Source organism: Astatotilapia calliptera, chromosome 15 (genome assembly GCF_964374335.1).
Source record: "Astatotilapia calliptera chromosome 15, fAstCal68.1, whole genome shotgun sequence".
NCBI lineage: Eukaryota > Metazoa > Chordata > Actinopteri > Cichliformes > Cichlidae > Astatotilapia > Astatotilapia calliptera.
In genome coordinates this window covers 1687158-1708104 of record NC_137436.1, presented here as the reverse complement: position 1 = coordinate 1708104, position 20947 = coordinate 1687158, and the positions used below count along the sequence as shown (strand labels likewise).

At 43.3% G+C, this 20947-nt stretch overlaps 1 protein-coding gene and 1 long non-coding RNA gene across 3 annotated transcripts in view; one reads left to right on the top strand and one right to left on the bottom strand.

The window, feature by feature from the left end:
- flrt2 (fibronectin leucine rich transmembrane protein 2) overlaps positions 1–15908 on the bottom strand; it is a 51194-nt gene extending 35286 nt beyond the window's left edge. The window contains exon 1 of the mRNA XM_026142287.2: positions 15459–15908. The gene's annotated coding sequence lies outside the window, so the exon portion shown is untranslated. The remainder of the gene's footprint in view (positions 1–15458) is intronic.
- Positions 15909–18090: 2182 nt separating this feature from the next.
- LOC145420511 (uncharacterized) overlaps positions 18091–20947 on the top strand; it is a 41911-nt gene continuing 39054 nt past the window's right edge. The window contains exons 1-3 of one of the 2 annotated variants that reach the window (XR_013901833.1): positions 18091–18241; positions 18402–18505; positions 19138–19281. This is a non-coding gene — a long non-coding RNA (uncharacterized LOC145420511). The remainder of the gene's footprint in view (positions 18242–18401; positions 18506–19137; positions 19282–20947) is intronic. The other variant, XR_013901834.1, reaches the window with a different exon arrangement.

Sequence of the window (20947 nt, the reverse complement as noted above, 5' to 3'; positions counted from 1 at the left end):
GCAACCGGCCCAGCGCGCCCGGAGCAACGCAAGCCCACTCGCGCCTTGGAATCTTTCAATTTGCCTGCAATAAATTGCAGTAGGAAGCAATCACATCGCCGATGTGCTGAGAGGGTTGAAATTGAAACCTATGCAGGGACAGCAGCACACTCTCAAAGAGAGCAGAGCCATGTAGTCTTGGCTTTGACTAGTTGAAGAAATGGAAACAATTCCTGAATCCCTGCATCTCTCCCTCTTGAGAATATGCGTATTCTCCGGGCCACGAAAAAAAAATGTTTGTTAGGCTGAGCACGATCGCCGACTGATTAACGTGTCAAGTCGCTACCTCGGCTTGCATATTTTCTTGCAAAAAATAAATAAATAAATAAATAATACAGCTGACAGCGGCAGCAGCAAGTCTGGCAATTATAGAGGCAACAAAACGGCTTCGGGTGGAGGCTGCTGGATAAAATCCGTGCGATACTTGAAACATGCATGAATGTGCACACGTGCCTCGCATTTCTATACATGTACCCTTTCATCGACGTGGCCCGGGTCAGTTGACGTAGTAATGTGGAGCTAATATTGGACTTGCTCCTGTTCCAACCTCGCCTTCTTTGTGTGGCGCATTAGTGCCCGGCTGAGTGGTGGTCAGCTCTGTTTACTCTAACTGCAGGTGGCATCGGTGACATGCATTAGTTCCCCCCTGCCCCCAGAATGGAGGAGCAAATGTGAGCGCAACCCCCCCCCCCCCTCCCCCCCTCAGGCTTGTTCTGAGCTACAAGTAAAAACGTGGATCGAATATAATAAGCGTCCAATCCGCTGCCACGTAGCGCCCTGACCAGGAGCTCCGTCTGTTCTCGCAGATACTTTGGCCTCCGATGGGCCCAAACTCGTGTTGTTGTCCGTTCCCTCACGCTTATGGGGCGCCGTTTGTAAAGTGAAACATGCTGAAATTAACGGCAACATTTTTCCACATTTAGCTCAAAACAAGTCATTTTTTTACAACATTTAGTAAAATATTTGTAACTTTTCATATTTAAAACAGAATTTTAAATGTTAAATCAAAATGTTAAATATTCAATCTAAATGTTAAATGTTAAATCTAAATATTATAGTTAAATCTAAATCTAAATGTTAAATCTAAATGTTAAATGTTAAATCTAAATGTTAAATGTTAAATCTAAATGTTAAATCTAAATGCTAAATGTTCAATCTAAATGTTTAGGCTAACATGCAAATTTATTGCACGGATCAGCGGAAATACCAAAATAAAAGCTTTCCGAAAACCTCCGGTGCAAAAGTGTGCCGGTAGTGGTCAGACACGTTCGTTCTCACTCCCAAAGTGTAATAATTTTCGCTAGGTGACAAATTGTCAACATTTCATGCTTTCGGGTACCCAACACGTTCCTAAATTACGGCATCGGAAAAAGGAGAGCACATGAGAACCGTTTGGACTCAATCTACACATGTTCGTTCATTTTCTAAAAATCGATTTGGAAAACACTATTTTACGTAATTTAACTGCTAGTAAAGGTTAGGAATAAGGTTATAGTTAGATAAGGTTAGGTTTAGGGCTGGAACACATGGCTGAAACGTCTATTATGGCGGGACCGTCATTCCACTGGAATTCAGCCATAACCCGACCATGAGAAAGCACGTCCGGCGATTTAGCTGAAAACATCGGAAGATCCGTTTTGTCGGCCATCCAAAGGTTCAGCAGTAGTGCACTCTTAGTAGCTGCAGTCTTCACTTCACAATCGCTGCAGCACATGTCCAGCAAAATCGCTGGACATGCTCGTAGGCAAGAAGTGAAGCAGCACATGGCGGGGAGAAGTGAGGAGGAGAACAGACACAATTTTGCACCGGAGGTTTTCGGGAAGCTTTTATTTTGGTATTTCCGTTGATCCGTACAATAAATTTGCATATTAGCCTAAATATTTAGGTTTAACATTTAACATTTAGCATTTAGATTTAACATTTAGATTTAGATTTAACATTTAGATTTAAATATAATATTTAGATTTAACATTTAGATTTAACATTTAACATTTAGATTTAACATTTAACATTTAGATTTAACATTTAACATTTAGATTTAACATTTAACATTTAGATTTAACATTTAACATTTGATGAAAAGTTACAAATATTTTACTAAATGTTGTAAAACATTACTCGAAAAAATATGTTTTTGTAAGGTTTTGAGCTAAATGTGGAAAAATGTTGCCGTTAATTTCAGCATGTTTCACTTTACAAACGGCGCCCCATACACGCTCCCCGTCCACGCGCTCTCTTTTACGCTCTGGTTCGCCGCTTTTACGAGACAAAAACAGGCGTTTGCGACCTTACAAATCACAATCTGTCACAATAAGGCACGGTCTGAGCTGAGAGCTGATTCGAGATTAATAACACCGTCAGTAACATCTTGTTCTTCAGAGGGGAAGCTATATCATATTTTTTGCGTCTCTCTCACAAAAACAACTTGCATCAATAAAGGCTTGCTTAATAAAAGACCCTTGCTTGCTCATGCAGCGTGCGGGTATCAGATAATGCCGTGCGTGTTTTATTGGGTGACGGACAAATAAAGAATAGCAGAGCGGCGTGTGGGAAGGCAGACACCGGTCTAAAAGCCTCCATTCATCCCTGAGTCATGTTTCACGGGGCCTGCAGTTTCAGTTTGGAGCGTAATCTCCTCCAGATGCCCTCGCGGGGGGGGGGGGGGGGGAAACAGCCCCCCCGCCCCGCAACGCAGCAAAAACAAGAGCCAGACCTTGATAATGTAATGGATTTGCAAGTTTTCTCTTGTAGCTGTTTTGACTCTGCGTCCGCGTGTTTACTCTGTTTGGTTTCTCCTGTCCTCGCGCTCCAGCCCCGATCACAACAGCGTCTCCTTCCAGTCATCAGCTTCTGCGCTCGCTCCTGCTGCACGGGAAGAACGAGGGAAATATATGCATAACCCTCCGCTGACACGGCGCCTGCTTTGATGTGGGATTCGCAAACAGATGCCCCCCCCACCCCCGTGCGTCATTATTGAGGATATTAAAGTGCTGCCTCTCTCTCTTTGTCTCTCTGACTCCTTAACACAAACACTCGAGCCGTCGTTTGCAAAAAAAAAAGCCAATTCCATTTCCTGTTTTAGAAACCGGCTTTGGAGCTTTCTCCTGGTTTTTTTTTTGGGGGGGGGGGGGAACAAATATAAACTGGGACTTTTGACAGGAACTTCTCGATTATGTGAGAGACTCGCAGCGCAGTTTGCGGGCCTGCAGATAATGATGATTTTATTGCTAATAATAACATGTCGCTTTTTCAGGGAATAAAGGAACGGCTTCTTGTTTTCTAACCAAGATCGTGAGGTGTAACATTTACAGAAAGCTGAACATCCTCTCATTTAAGAAGCTGAATTAGCAAGTTTTACTTTTATTTATTTTTTCTTAATGAATGCCTGAGGAGAAAAGTTTCAGACTTTGGAGCGAGTTGGATGAAAGGCCACAGCATGAAGATTAGAAAGAGCGAGCAACTTCAGCCTCCGAGAACCTCCAAAGCTTCGCTAATTATACTCCAACAGCTTCATGGGCTAGTTTTACAAATTTGACTGAATGACAGAAACAGCGAGCGGTGCTCACTGGTGCCTCTGAAGTTATATCATGTTAGTAAATGTGAGGGTCAGCTGAGAGAAAGCTCTTCCTTCTTTACAGCAGCGGCTCAATGCAGGATGTTTACAGTGTGGGCCAGTTTGGCCTCTACTGAAGACAAAGTCGAGCCAAGAAACAGCGGTGAACAAAGTCAAAGTGAAAAATAACTTCAGCCTAATGATGACAATCCAGTAACAAGTGAGGAAACAGCTCTGCACTGGGCTGTAACCCTGTGGCCTCCCCACCAACACAGCCAAGCAAACTGCCAATCATGCAAGGAGCTGCATCTGCTGCATGTATAGTAGTAAATAACAATTATATACTTAACACGTGTCCTCAAAATAGGGTTCAAAAGTGCCAAAACATATCTAGCCCATCCCTTGGTATCACATATGGAACCAGAGAACCAAAGGCAGGAACACCTTCTCAGTGCAGCAAAGACTGTGGACGATGTTGACACGATAGCAGCTGCACATCCATGATGCAAATCTCCCAGTCCACCACATCCCGAAGGTGCTGTACAGGACTGAGATCAGGTGACTGTGTAGGTCATCTGAGTCAGCAGCAACACTCGGGAAGGCTATGGTGTTCAAACAATGCTCACTGATGGTTGTGTGGGAAAATCCCAGCAGGTCAGCAGTTTCTGAAATACTCAGTTGTCTGGCACCAACAACCATGCTGCGTTCAAAGTCACTTAAATCCCACTTTTTCCACATTCTGACGCTCGGTTCGGACGCTGTGTTCCTGCCACTTTATTGGCTGATTAGATATTAACATGGCCCTAATAATTTAACTGATGTTTGTATGTCACATGATGAGTTAACTAGCTGGTTTTTACTAAAATGAAAGCTAACTTAGCGTTAAGACTTTAAACTGATTCCTCACGGTGATAAAATCGCTGGTTATCACCAGGGATGGGGTAATCCGATTACTTTTTTCAAGTAACGAGTAAAGTAAGGGATTACTGTTGCAAAAACGGTAATTAGATTCCCGTTACTTTCCCGTAGGAACGCTGCGTTACTGCGTTACTAAAACTGTGATTTTTTTTTGCGAGAATGTCTCATGACAGTGACGTAAGCGAGTGCGACATTCCTGACAGCAGCTGTGTGCAGATCAACAATAGATCACATAAGATTGTGGGAGAGAGTATGAGCGTGCAGCGTTTAAAGCGTGGAAGTACTGACCTTACTTTGAGTTTGATTCCATAAAAAGTGACAAAAACATTAGTGTCCGCTGTGCGTGGGAAGAAAACTTCTTTTTACAGCGAAAAAACCCCTAAACTTCCAACAAGCACCGAGTAGCTACGACGTAATGGGAAACTCACAGAGAAACTCGCGGATTCTTCCACTGACCGTGGCACACCTGCACCAGGGTAAACCTCCGCCTACCCCCACTCCTGCTTTACAGGTGAAAATAGAGCAACAGCACCGCTGAGTCTTTGACTTTATTTATTTTCTGCTGTGTTTTACTTGCATCTATTTGAAAGACTGAGTTTAAACACAAAAAATATTTAATTTTATGTGCTGGAATGTGCAGAAAATAGGTTTAAATATTAAACTAATTTCTTCCAGTCAGAGAATGTTGCAGATAATTAAATTTTTGCTTGATGCATAAAGTTAAAAGATTAAAACTAATAAACAAGTTTTAAAAAGAGACTTTTCCATTTGATTACATTTTGTATGATGGATTATGTAGAAAAAGTAGAATTGGCTGAAAGATCTATCACTTTATCACCTATTCAGGTTGCAAATCGTGTTTTTAAAAAGTAACTAAGTAACTAAGTAATTAATTACTTTTGAAAATAAGTAATCAGTAAAGTAACGGGATTACTTTTGGGGGTAAGTAATCAGTAATTAGTTACTGATTACTTTTTTCAAGTAACTTGACCAACACTGGTTATCACTGATATGTTAAATCATCTAAAGAGACAATCCCGCTGCCATGCACAACTGCACTGATTAATTAGAGATTTAATAAATCAGTTTAAAGTCTTTGGTGAATTTTTATTCCATCTTTTAGGTTTTCTACCTTTTTTCATTAGCCGAGTGTTTTCGTGTATTTTTCGAGCTTAAAGAACGAAAGCAAACAAAACGATCTTGATCTTTCAGCTGCTGCCTTTAGGGGTCACCACAGCGAATCGTCTGCATCCATCTCATCCTATCCCAGCACCCTCCTCTCTCACATCTGCATGTCCTTCTTCTCTGTAGTCTTCCTCTTTCCCTCCTGCCTGCCAGCTCCATCTTCAACATCCTTTGTCCAATATATCCTTTCTCCCACGTCCGAATCATCTTAGCCTTGTCTCTCCAACTTTGTCTCCAAACCACTCGACCTGAGCCGTCCCTCTGATGTATTCATTCCCAGTCATGTCCATTCTGGTCCCCTCCCAGTCAGCATCTTCAGCTCTGACTTGCCATCTTAGCCAAACCATAAATCACAGCAGGTCTCACTAGCCTCTTGTAAACCTTCCCTTTCACGCTCGCTGTTACCCTTCTGTCACAAATCACCCCTGACACGACTGCATTCCCTAAATATTATCTAATCAATTAAACTGCTCGGCCACTTTGCAGCACTCATACTCTCCAAACATGCATGTACACAAACGGGCTGAAAACCGCCTGCACCAGGCCCAATTTTACACTCTCCCATCCTCTGAGAGGGATATGAATCTGTCCTTGTAAAACACAACTGTAAATATACATAGATGAAATTTACAAGCCAATTGCCTCCTTGGACTTGAGTCAAGCTAATAAACACAGAGAAGGAGGAGAAAAGACGAGCAGGCCCTCGTCCTATCTAGGCCAGTCGAACGGGAGGCGTGGCGAGGGGTGGGCTGCGCGGCTCTCGCTCCGGGCCAGGTCTGTCGAGAAGGTCATGTGAAAGTGGAATGCGGCGGGGTCGGTTGCTCGCCAGAGGCTGCGTTCAGTCAGAAAAGCTTATTTTTTTAAAACAAAGTGAAAACTGTATGCCACCTGGGAGAGATTATTCCTCACTGTTGTCCAGGTTTATTTGAATAATTGAGTTTCTGAAGCATGCGAGGCTACATCGCCACGGGGCAAAGATCTCAGTGTTTTATGCTTTGTTTGGTTTTTTTATTTGGCAGTGCATTGTTTCGACAGAGTTTAACTGACATAATGTGAGGCTGGGCTTTTGCACGCTGCATAACTGGACAAACAATTACCTAGCAATTACTGCGAAGCTTTTGAGATAGAGAGGAATGCATCGCTCAGCAGGCAGCTGACAGCGTGCGCTAACTCAGCAAGCGACATGCAAAATAGGAAAATAATGGCGTAGAGTGCCAGAAGTGAAGAGCGTCGGTCCAACGCAGAGACACACGGCAGACATGAAGGCTGCACACGAACAGGAAAAAGCAATTTATGTAGACGCACGTGCAAACATCGAGACACATCTAAAGAGAAGTGAACATGACTGAAAGCAGGGCTGGAGGTGGGGGCGTCTCAGACTAGGTTTGGTTTCATTGAGAGTGATTCCTGCATATAAAGAAAATGATTCAGTGTTTTTCCCACACGACAGGGTTGCTTCAGTTTGCCGTGTTAAGTTGCAGCGTCGTCATAGGTCACAAAGTTTAATAAAGACAAAACTTTAAGGTGAGTAATAACAGAAAGGTGGTGACGCCTGTGAGCTGTTGAGTTTGGAAAGATAGACGGCGTATTGTGTCAACTGGACCTTTGTTCTCACCCGCATCGCCCAGTCGAGGGTTTGGGTGCTGCAACAACAACATGATGTCATGTTGACTGGTAAGGAGGAAGAATGAGGGGGGGGGGGGGGGGGCAGAGGTGATAAAAATGTGGGAGGTGAAGAAAACGGGTGAAGACGTGGATTTGGTTATGTTTGTTTTTTGGCATATCCAAATTGGAATCAGATTGCAGATTGTAAAAGTCACGCTGTCGGTGGTTAAGAATCTGATTCAAATCAAATTTTAAACGACATCGTGCCCAGAGCCACTCAAATCACATTTCCAACTGTCCTTTACGTCACTGCCAGCGCCTAACACAGAACACATGACGGTAACATCACACCTGGCTGCAACTGCTGGAGACCAAGGAGGTCTGTGAGTCTTTTATTTAAGTAAAAATACATCTCTATAAGTCTTGGAAACCACCTACTGCCTTTGGTGTACTGTGTCCATACACACAACAAAATAGACCCCTGCTGTGCTGAGATGTTGAGCTTTTTGGACGCGGTGATGTTTTGGCCAGATGTTAAGATATACGGCGCACTATAGTTCTCGCCCGCTCATGCAGCTTCAGGTAAAATCGCCTCCTTGATCGAGGAAAAAGCAGAGTGGGGCCTGTGTTATTGTTATTAGTGGTGCCTCAGTGTTACCGTTAGCATGTTACTGGTGGAAATGGAGCCAATTTGAACAGCTTTAAACAAATGATGCAGTGAAGTGGCAAATAGTCTTGAGGTTATCAACAGGATACACCCTGGAAAACGCTGCCAGAAATGCAATTGGTTTCAGCTGATGCTAAACAGCCTCAAAGTTACAATGGCATCGACTTTGGGGCAACTTTATCTTTGATAAAGAGGCGTCAACGCCAAACGGCGATGTGGCGACCAGAGCTGATGGGATGTCGATGAGATTTTGGGAGTGAATTTGTAAGTTTGCTGACTTACAAAGAAATGAACAGCCTCTAACTGGTATGGCATTAGTACCAGTTAGAGACTGGCCCCGCCCAAACGTCCACACAATCAAGCATGAAGGTGGAACTATTATGCTTCGGGACTGAGGGCACAGGACAACTTAAACACAACAAGGAGGCCATGAACCGTAAAATCTTGGACAGAGCAATGAAGATGGGTCATGGATGGATCTTCCATCAAGACCCGAATCATGAGGCCCAGGCAAAAATTTAGTGGCTAAAGAAGAAGAACATTGAGCTCATAGAGCGGCCCAACAAGTCTCCAGACCTTAATCCTATAGAACAGCGGTCCCCAACCCCCGGGCCTCGGACCGGTACCGGTCCGTGAGTCGTTTGGTACCGGGCCGCGAGAGTTGAGGCTCAGGTGTGAAATGTGTGGTTTTCAGGGTTTTTATCAGTTTTCAGCGTTATTTTGTTATCGTTTTTATCGTTAACTCTGTTTTCCTGGGTCTTTTCACGTGTGTTATGAATAAATCTTCTTTTTTTCAGTACCGGTACTAGTTTTATTTTGTTGTATTTATCCATGATACCTTAAAGGCCGATCCGTGAAAATATTGTCGGGCATAAACCGGTCCGAGGTGCAAAAAAGGTTGGAGACCGCTGCTGTAGAAAACCTGTGTAGAGAGTTTAAGCTGGAGACTTTAGAGAGTTTGTAAAGATTAGTGAACCAAACCTTCATAATATGTGTGCAAAACTGTCGACCAGGTACAAGAAACATCTTGCTGCTGTACTTGCCAACAACAGTTTCTCCACAAAGCACGAACCTACATTTTGCGAGTTTCAGTTGAAACTTGTTATTACAACTTTAAATATAAAGCCTTGAGCTGTAGCAGGATCACTGCTGTTAGATCAGAGGAGAGAGGTTTGAATGAAGGAGAATGACGATTTTAACCACATTCTTTGGAAATATAAACATTTTTTATTTTTTGTCATCAAAAAAGGAAGTTTTGCCGCATAAATGTGAGTCCATTTTTGGAGTCTAATGTAAACAGTTATTTTTAAAGCCTTCTGGGAAGAGGTCTGCTGAAACAACCCAGTAAATGTGAAAAAGAACCAACGCCATTGCATGAAGCTGAACAAAAAGATTTCATGGAATGAAATGAACTCGGCGTTGAAAGAAGCAGAAACGGAGACAAACATTCCTGGTGTCTGATACGACCCGCATCACCACGACTACTGTGGTGTGAGACGATTCATCGCCCGTATTCATCTAATCTGCAGCCTTCTGTTTTGGTTACATTTGAGAGAAATACCCTACCAGTCACTCTCACACTTGTTCAGTGTGTGTGTGTGTGTGTGTGTAGCAGCACTGCTGCCACAAAAATAATGCTGATAGCTCTGCGATGCCTGAACACCAAATGCAACATCGCTTGTAAATGACAACAAGGATTTCACAACTAAAGCTCAACTTTGAGGAATAAATTGAGTTTTTATGAGGTGTGAACATAAAATCTAAGATAAGGGGGGGACATGAGGGTGGAGGGGGGGCGGCTGAGTCCTGAATGCGCCAGCAGCACGAAGCCTGTTAAAAGTTCAGTGTGACTGGAGCAGAAAATCAAGGAGTGCAGCTCCGAGTTGTGTTATGTACGCCTGCTGGCAGCCCTTCTGGCTGGCATTCGCCGGCGCTTTTTTGGCCACTTTCAGAGGTTTCCAAAGCAAACAGGAACGGCTCTGCTTACGCGCCATAAAACCTGTCCTCAATTATAGGCAGCGCTGTACTCACAGGGTAAGAAAATGTTCAAAGTACTTCAGTAACTTCCAAATACGCTGAAAATCTATCAGTTACATTTAAATGTGGAGTATCTGTTTTGGCCCATAACGAGGTATCATGATGCTGGTTTAGGCAGTACTCCGAATGCTGTATATATTATTATTATCATTATTATTATTATTATTATACATTATCTGTGATTTAAAAATAAATTCATCAGGTATGGTAGCACCAAATATACTAGATTGTTGTTAAGACAGGGGATACGATCTGTGCTGTTTATGTCTGTGGCATAATACCATAATAGCTATACTGCCTGTTCAGAAGCCAATATAGCAGTAAGCACCACAAAAGTACCGAATGCACTGGCACACATGTTGTCCCATCACTTGCTGAAATAATAGCTTCAAGTGTCTGAAGACTTCCTGCCAACTCTCTGTACTCATACTGCAGTTTAGAACCATCGTTAAGTGTTTTACAAAGGAAGCAAAGGAACAAGAAAAAACTGATGTAACGTCCAATTTTTCCGATCAAAACTTATTTTGTGGTGAACAACTTCACTCTCAAAATATACGAGTCGCTCCAACAACTATGAGACTAGTTTGTACTCAGAAAGACGGAGCATTAGCTTATCTTGCTTAAGGTCGCCATGACTGCAGTTAGATGTTGTGCTTTTCTTACAGCCGTCAGCTGCAACATGCGTGCCTTGTCATTCACTCTGTTACTCCGTTCATTTAAAGATTGCTGGGTTTCTATTGGCAGCACGATGCACAAAACACAGAATAAATGGAGGTCTCACCTCAGAGGTCTGTAGCCCCACAGGATCTGCTGCCAGTGTATCATTGCCACCACACGATACCCCCAAAGGGCCCGTCCTGATGTCCTGATGTGTCCGAGCTGCTTTGGTCTATACGCTCGAAGGTTCCAGCTTTAGACAAAGCAGCATTTGCTGAGTCCTCGGGAGGTTTTCATATTCTGGCTGAACTCTAGTTATGCATTACACGATGTACGCAAAAAGTCATTGTGAGGATGTATAATGGTAATTACATTTTTCAGTTCAAACCACCAAAACTGACTCATCAGAATTAGATTTATGCAGTAATAACAGTCAGCTGGTGGATGCATTTAGGTCCAAGAAGAAGGCACGAGGAAGCCCACAGTCCCTCAGGGCTACGCTAAGCATGGCACATGTATCCTCAGACACATTAAGACATCAGGGGCGGTAACGAGCCAACAACCAAAAATCGCAGCTCTTGAAGAAAACTAACAAAGCCGGTTATAGAACGAAGGACTTACAAAAACAAGTCTTTCTTTTCCTTGCTAACTACAGCGTGTGACCAATCAGCTTTAATCCAGAATCCATGGTCACATTTTCCACAACTAATATTCAAAATGCCTTTTACAGCGTGGCGGCTCCTGGGTCTCAGCCACAGAGAGAGAAGGAAGAAGGGCCAGACTGAACTGACTCTTCTGGGTGTTTACGGGGTTTCTTTGTCCGTAAGTGGTTTGAGTTGTTTTTCAGGACATCGTTACTGCAGCAAGCAAAGCTGTGATTTTCCCTTTAAACTGCTCCGTAAAGAACAATCAAAGGTGCAGCTAAATGTTGAGTCGCTCACTTTGTGAAGAAAACAACCCGCGTTGGTCACCTCTAATCGTCAGATACATTTGATGCAACATGGCGAATGTTAGCGCCCCCCACCACCAAAGAAAGAAAAGAAAATCAGCTGCTGTTCCCTGATTGGTTCAGTTCTGGTCGAATCTTTCAGAGGTCACGGCTGCAGCGCGTCTCTCTCTGAACGACAGGTCCCACATTAATGGGGCGCCAGCGGTCACAAGTGGGAGATTATGAGTGTTTGATGAAAACAGCTATTGGTGGGATTCATCATGGCTGATGTTGACTCAGTTCGACCTCCAGACGTGCGCGTGAGGTCACTGTTGCAGCTTTGTGTTTTTGGGGCTTTTTTCAGGTACATCGGTCTTTATGGTATGTTAATGTCTAAGCCGTCGACTATAACCTAATGACTGCGCGCAGGTATTATCTTCCAAAAATATACATTCACAACATTCTTTCTGAACTACCGAGTTATGTTTGTTTTAATGGAGGCAGAAAGAATTCGAGCCCGTCGATGGGACGGAGGCTGAAATGCAGATGTATACACAGAGACGTTTTTTATAGACACTTAACTCTAATTAACCTTCGTTCTCCTATTTGCCTATAATCACATTATCCTCTGGTATTTGACTCTATTTTCCTTTCGTTCAGGAGAGGCCATGTCCTCCTGCTACATGCCCAGAACAGTGAGACGGAGCGAGAACAAGCTTCTCCTTGTGTCCGATCTCCCAGTCGGCCATAGAAGCAGCCTACGGTCTTCCTTCTCCCTCCCTCTCTTTCTCGCTCTCGTCTTCGTCCTTTCCTGCTCCTCCATCACTGCATATCTGAGCTCTGCCCTCAGGCTGCGTCCAGCAGTCGGCCGCTGCCGTCAGCTGACTCTTCAGTGCTACAGGTTTGGGCTTGTATAGGATTCAGTCTTCTGTCAGGATGTTAATAAACGAGAGTCTAAATAAAGTAATTCAAGACAAAAAAAAGATCAAACTGTTTTTCTTCACTGTCATTTCTAACAGTCTCAGACACGGTGAGACATTCCTAATGCCAAAGTCATGTGAAATTATTTTTTTTGCAACTAATTGTATCAAAATGTTTAAAGAAATAAAATAAAAAAGGTTGAATCTATGCGTCTTTTATCCCCCATGTTGTAGAAAACACACTGCAGCTGTCGAATGTGTTCATTTCTATACTGGTGTGTAAAACCCTTCTGCCTGTGCCCCAAAGCAATGATAGGTGGAGGTGAAAGCTCTCACTTTAACCTGAGCTCCAGAAAGGTGCCTGCTGAGCTGTCAACTGACACATTACACAATGCATACTTTAAAGAACTGATGCAGAAATGAGCCTTTAGACCATAGGTGTCAAACTCTGGCCCGTGGGCCAAATTTGGCCCGCAGCCTAATTACATTTGGCCCGCGAAGCCATGCCAAATTATTATTAGAGCTGGCCTACTGGTATTATACAGCTAATATATATATTGTTTAGTATTAAGCTTTGCTTGTTCCATATCCAGTTTTTCAGCAAAACGTGTTTGAGTCCATAAGAAAAGATTCATTCTTATATCTGGAGGAATAAATATATTTCAATAAATATTAATGTTAGCCCGCGACTTTGTTCCAGTTTTGAATTTTGGCCCACTGTGTATTTGAGTTTGACACCCCTGCTTTAGACGGACACTTTACACTTGCGCTTCATTGCATTTAACAAAGACATCACGTACAAGTTATTTTACAGTGTAAAGATGATATGGAAAAATGATGGAGCCTCAAAAATGATGTTTTGTAAAAAAAAAAAAAGGAAAAAATGTTGAACTAACACCACCTTGACCACTAAAATATGAAACTCATGGTTACATGTGAAGCCATCTGTAATAACTCAATAATAATCTGTATAAACTACAGAAGGACAGACAATTCTGTTATAGCTGATTCTCTGTATAAAATACTCAATAACACTCAACTGTCTTCTTGAAGTTTGATTCTATTTACTTGATTTTTGTTTTTCGAGGGATTTTTTTTCTCCATGTACTGTTAAAACGTCATAAATCATAAAGAAATAAGATTTCTCTGAAATGTATTTTCAGATGTGCCGTCTTTGTTTGGCTCAAAGATTGTTAGTAAACCAGAAACAAAACGTTAGCTAAATGTAACAACAAGAGGTAATATATAAAAACTGCTGAAATAATTAGCAAAGAATTTTAATTGTTTATGTAAAAGTAGTTAAAAATTTAAATAGAACTGTAAAAATAAACAGAGCACTAAAGCTCACATTTAGTTCAAATAATTAGCTAAAAATAGGCTAAATACAATAATTGAAATGGTAAGCTAAGAAAGCATTCACGTTTCAAACACTTGGTGTAATACATGACGTTTTAAATGGTTAACCCAAAATAACAGATCAGAGCCGGTAAAGACTCCAAGTTCAAACAGTTAAGAGAGGATTTGCATTTTAAACAGACACTTTCTAAAATAGTCACTTAAACCCAACAGATAAAAAGTTAAAACAGCAAAAAGTAGCGTGACGAATAAAAGCTCCAAATCAGACGCAGCCTCTCAGCAGCAAACTTGACCCAGTGACTGTCTTTAAAGCATTACTTTGCAGTGAGTTAAAATGCATATATGTGGAGTGTTTCCTGCGAGCTGTTTGATGACTCTGTATGAACAATATGATTCTGAAAATAAAATCTACAGGGACAAAAACAGCAGACATATCCAGGCTACTGCTACACAATATGGAACAACTGTGAACATGTTAGGAAAATGAAATATTAGAGGTCATATGTGGATGCTGGAGAGGTGTGTGTCACTACTCTCTGTATGCTGTAGCCTTATGTTTCCTCATTAATCACGTTCATTGGCAGGTGTGGTCTGGGACTTGGCGTTCTGGAGGTTTGTTAAGTAAAAGCCGGTGAATAAAACAGCTTTGTAAATGGAGTGTAATCAGGGCAGCTTTCCCCAGTAAAGAAGAGGAGAAAAGCTTTTGATCATAGAGATGTCATTATTTCCAAAGAAGCGTGGAGTGTTTACCTGTGAGAGGCAGAGGAGGACTTCACACCCATTTAAATAATGAGACCATCGCGAAAGATGTTAGAGATAATTGTTTCTATTTCACCTCAGACATTTTAAAAGTTATTGCTGGTATGCTCACAATTATTTTCAATCGCTTTCTGCTGGAAAAGGAAGAAGAGCTGGTGAGGTTACACAACGTAAACCGGCCCTTACCCTGTTCTGAATGCTTTCTTCTTTTTCAGCCACCCCTGCAGAGGCTGTGGGTGCACTCTTTTCATCACGCTCTTTAAAGACAGTAATAACAATAACGTGTACTCAACCTTTTATTTAGCGTCTCCTGTAGGCCACCCATTACATTCATCAGCCCTGTTTAAAACTTTGCTTCAGAAACCATTCGTCATCCCAAAGGTTGACAAGACAAGTGCAGCAGGTCAGGAAGAAGCACAGTGAACAACGGCCAGTGAGAAACAGGCAGCCGTGAATAATGCATGCGTGGAAAAAACAACAACAACTTCTGAAAGTTCATTTTGCTTTCAGCTGAAGATGCTCTCACATGAAAGGAAAAAAGCGCCTTTTTGCCAACTTCTATGCAGTCGTACTCCGAGCTCAGCTTGAGATAGACACTGATTAGTTTAATTATGTGTGCCGTGATTAGGCATCTTAATGGTACTCATCCCAATATGAGACATGACTTACAATGATTTAGAGCTGTGACATTTGCGATAAAGCTTTGGGAAGAAATCTGCTATTTTTCTTCTTTTCTTTTTTGTTTACAGACACTAAAACACATCCGAACACAGCGGGCAATTTAAAACACACACACACACACACACACACACACACACACACACACACACTTACCGTCTCTAAGCACTCGGTGGTCGTAGCGGGGTCAAAGGAGAACAGAGGCGAGGAGCCCTCACGGCGTTACGCTCTCATGTCAGCCCGGCTCACAGACACCGACGGGCTCGTTAACTTGAGAGCTCGCTGAAGTGTGTCAAGAGGAAACTGCAGGCACAAGTCAGTCAGGCCGGCGAGGAGCAGGCAAACGAGGCAGACACAAAGCGGAGAGAATTCAAAGACGCCAGCAGTTTCTTCTTCCTCGCTTTCTCTGCTGTAACTTAACCCCCCCGAGGAGCTCCGGCGAGCAGACACACACAACCAGTTCCAGACCTGTCCTGCTCCGGCGGCGTGCCTCTCCCCTTTTCTCCCTCTCACATTTCTCAGGGTTTTTTGGTATCATTTAACTCTTGATTTTCGATGAGCTCACCGCGGGCTCAGGTTTCAGCGCCTTTTGCTGGAATGCGAGGGCAGTCTGGAAGAGGCGAGAGGTGGCGGGGAGGTCAAAGGCTACCGGGCTGCAGTGCGGAGGAATGGGGATGACAGGGGAGTCCGTCATCCCGGGGAGTTCCAGCGGATGGATATCTCGAGAGGGGGGCCCCGGAGAGCCGAGAACAAAACAGGAGTCTCAGGGGTCACGGGTTACGGATGTTGAAACATTTGACATCTCTGGAGGCTACAGACTTCAGGAACACCGAGTACATTTACACGCTCACATACACACATATTCATGTCTAAGTGCCAGATTTATTGCTCACTTAGGGGGTCGGGTGTTTTCCTCCGGGACAAACACTTTGTTTCTTCTGCTGTTTTCATATTTTGATTTGGGTCAGAGGCACGAGTGTGACCACAATCAGGAGAATAATACGGTCATTTGCATAGTGCAACTTTAGCAAGGATTATGAGGAGCAGGGATTTGTTTAATGGCGCCTAGTGCCCCCTAGATCAGGCAGCTACACCGAAGATTAAGAAGAACAGGTAAAATATCACCGTGGCTTAGCCAATAAGCCCAAAATGCATATCAGTGCTTGTAAAGACTCCACCATAATTCACAATGATGTTGTGCGGTTAAATAGAAAGCAGTTCTGTCCCTGCCCTGGATTTTCTTAACCAGATGTGAACTAAACCCCGTTAATGCTGTTTTTCACACATGGCTTTACAACAGTCAGGTGTGGGATTGTTACAGACTCAATAATTCACTTTGTTTCTGAAAATATGCAACCACTGGGTCTTGATGAGTACTTAAGAGCGTGGTAAGAAATCAGGTCAAACCCTATTTTCAAACTCCATAATGGAACTAATTTACAAACCCCTGGAGGCTGAAATTCCCCCTTGACACGTTCAGAGTGCACTCGGTCGTGTGTTTGAGAAATCTTACCCACATGTGTCCAGAGTATCGATCCACCTGCAGCTTTGATAGAACTGTCGTGGCTGCAGGTATGAATCTCGCCACATTAAGGTGATCCACAAGGCAGCTGAGGTGGACCACTGCCCTGCCCATTCCTACAGGAAGCACACGTATAATCCTGATTTCTTGGCTGTGCTGCTGCCATGCAGTCGTGTACGTCTCTGTGAAAGCCTCTGAGCTGACATCCTGTGAGGTCCCTGATATTGTGCCCGGGTACATTAATAAATTAATGGGGAATAAATTATTAAAGCTGTAATCAAAGTGAGAAATATTTAGCAAGTGGATGAAATCTGTCTTGTAATTACAGAGCCTGAATTGATTTTCACCTCTCGCATAATGATCATAAAAACTCTATTTTTAACCTTTTTTTATTCTTTCTTAACAAACAAAGGACCCCCTGATATCATATTGTAAAGCACTTTGAGGTAACTGTTGTTGTGATTTGCTGCTATATAAATAGAACTGAATTGAAATGTTCTGTTTAAACTCTCTCATATTGTAAGTAAATGCCAATAATATGCCAATGAATAGATTTTTCTGTTGTCAGGATTTCATATTCTTCGGCTGCCATAAAAAACAAAAAGGCCACTTTTAGCTTGTGGCCAACTTGAGGGTGAAAGCTTTGGCCATATTGGTGCAGTTTCATATGCAAATGCAGAGCTGCTGACGATCACCGGCACCTGTTTGGTGGCACGTTACACTTTGTGCTAATTACATGCAGTTTGCTGCAGCTGCGGTGATGCTGCAGAGGTGTGAGCAGGGGTTGCACTGATAGCTAAATGGACAACACACCAGAAAAAAAAAGAGAGAGAGAGAGAGCAAAGTAATTCTCTCAGAGAGGATCAAACTATATTCCTGTGTAAAACAAAAACAATCATAATGACGGTGAATCACAGATGCAGCCTGGCGTGTTTTTCCTGCTGTTTACTCTTTCCCCCCTCTTCTGCCGGCCCTGCTAACTTTGAACTGCAGCCCTGGAAGCCGCTCCAGTCGCCGGGAATGTGTGGTCTTTATTAAGGAGAGGAAGTGTGCGAATGAGCACCGCGGGCCCAAAATCTCAGGAGTCTTGATCCTTTTCCCCCTTGTGGCACTTTTCACAAGCGGGGTCCAGCTAATCGCTTATACTGATAGCAAGTTTGTGTGTGAGGCCCCGCGTCTCAGAGAAACAGGCTGACGGGACACACACACACCCCTCCCGGTCTGTGTAACATGCTGAGGACTGAGCTCATATACTGTTTGTGCAGATGAGTGTCGGAGCGGGCACACCCTCTGCGGGCCTGTTCCCATGGGAACAGCAGTGATAGCGAACAGCTTGTTTTTGTGGTTTTTGGCAGTGTTGCCACTGCTGGAATACTGACAGGCGCTGGGGAGGTCTGATATGCAAAATCTCTGCCAGGTAGGCTTTATGTGAAAAGAATGTTTTCTCTTTGACTTTCTCCTCTGTGTTTCTAAAGCCACGCTGAGCTATTCGGTCACACGGCTTCGGTGGAATTCCACTTTTTTCCTTGTTTTTTTTCCTTCCACCTATCGTTGATCAAACGGCGCTTGTGTTTCAGAGCTCGCTCCACGCCACAAGCTGACAGACTGAACTTGTTGTTGAGGGTTCACAATCCCCCCCCTCAAGGTGGATGCGAGATCGGTTTTAGTCAAATGACTTCAGGTTAGTGTTACACGTCTCTGCACGCTTGGCCGACAGACACTTGGCTTCGCTTCTGACCTTTCTGTGTCTCGGAGGGAATTCCACACAAGCTGAACAGGAAAATGTGTTTTGGGTTTTTTTTAAAAATCACATAAAATTTCAAACGATAACATCGCCGCATGGGTTAGCTGACTTCATTAGCATATTTGTAATCTGAAGCCTTTTCAGGAAGAAGCAGAAGAAAAAGGGTGAAGAAGTGGACAGGTTTAAAACTCATTTGCATCTCAGCACTGAATTTGGCGAGCGTGGCGGTGCCCACGTACCGACTTAAGAAGTCAAACTGTAACTGTGATGGGAAAAAACGCTTCTGTAGGTTTATGAACAGCAATAAAAAGAAATCAGTGTTGGCTACACAGAAAAATCACTCGCCATCTGTGTCCAGGAACAAAGAACAAGCATCCCCCGCTGACCTTCATACATCAAACACAACTGCAAACCTATACTCAGGCTTTTTTTGCTTTTGTTTTGATGTGTTTTCTTTAATAGAAGACCCACACTGAGCTTGAAATGAAATTAAAGCGCCGTATGTTTATTGTGCAAATGACTACCTCGCTCTACGGTATTTGGATTCCTAAATGAAAACATTCTCCCAGAAACTCTTCGCCAGGGTTCTCGCTGAGAGAGCGAGCGGCACAGAGGCCAGCAGACCTTCCTCTCCTCTCCTTCCTCCCTCTCGCCTGGGACGGCTGGGTAATTACATCATTTGGAGATGGAATGAAAGCACTTTACAAGCGAAAGTAAGTGAAATGCTTTATTGCTTGTGGAATTGCCAATTAAAAAGCAACACCTGGAACACTCAGCTAAAACAGCCTCCTCCCCCCATGCAAGGCCCAAACCGGTCGGGCCCCCAGAGAATGTTTTTCTTTCCGTCTCTCACGCTGTCGTTATTGGTGAAAAGGTGCCGACAATGCACCTTCACATTGGCTTATATAGACCATAAGTCACCAAAGCCTGACGTGCTTTTAAATGTATTAATAAAGCCCATTTCCTGGGTAGAGCGTATGGCAGGGCTACAGTGTAAATCTGCGTGGGGCACGCTACTGAGAAAGAAAACAGTGGTGATTCTCTCCAGCACCCAGTCTACAGTAGGTACCTCCATCCAACACACACACAGTCTGCACCAGGCCAGTCCCAGATGTGTTTCATGCTCTGATCTGTTTCCCCCACGAGAGCGAAACTGAACAAACAGAGAGGTGGAGAAAAGAAAAATGTCTTTCATATTCCACCGCCGCTCCTCCAGACCAGAACAGACCACACTCGGTGCTTTACAAGGGACTCTTGTCTTATAAACCTTGTCACCTCTTTAGATGAACAGAATTATTTCAAGGCTCTTTCATCGTTACACAAGCCATGCTTTTATCTGCAGTCCACAACCACACCGTGCTCGGGGCTTTGGGCGTTTGCTGTGGTTTGCAGCTACAAGCTGTCTGACATACTCTTACTGTGAACATTGGAGCATGCTAACTTTGGCTGCTCGGCACCATTTTTAGAGTTGTTAGTTTTATCTACTCCCTGAACAAAGTAATACACTACTCTTTACTTTTGTGTTACATGCCATCATGGCCTGTGTGATTGCCGGGTAAAAATAGAGCAATAAACTCGTTGTGTCTGCACCCTTTTCTAAAAAGCACACTTACAAGAGCGTTTATTTATAGCCTGCTAAAGTACATCGTATGGACAAAACCTCAGGGCCAAACTTAAACTTTGAATGCAGGTGTTTGCAGTCTCATGCTTTTTGGCGTGAGTTTCCATGGCAGCAGCTCCCATAGGTGTAAGGTGTAGATGGCCCAGTACCTTTGTACACACAGTGTATTACCACAAAACTGAAAGACCATAAAGCACAAAAGCTGCGGTGACAGCAGTGTGACTGTAACAATGAGTTTAGTTCAGGTTTTATATATATATATTACATATATTTTTAAATAAATCACAACAACAGCACAGCCTCTTTATTTTGTAAAGACCCTACAACTATAGAGCAAAAATCCAACCAATCAGATGGCCCTTATGAGCAAGCACTTGGTGATAGTGGGAAGGAAAAACTCCCTTTTAACAGGAAGAAATCTGAAGCAGCCTCAGCCAGCTGGGCTGTGAGGGGAACCTGTTCGTCTCCGCTTTTGTTACCTTTTGACGCTTTGGCTGATTGGTGGGTTGAGCGCACACTCTGTGCGTTGACATAATCAATACAGGAAGAGTCTGGACGTATCCTCAGGCAACCATGAACGGCTTTCTGAACGTGTGGATCAGCTCTGGCTGGTGCTAAAGGAAGATTTACCCTCTGTGGAGCATGAGTACAGTGTTGTTGACATTTTAGCATCATTAAAAGTGTTTTTTGTAAACATGCTTCCCCCTCAGCTTTGTCTTGGTCCTTTGCCTGGACAGTAGCTGACACATTTACCACAT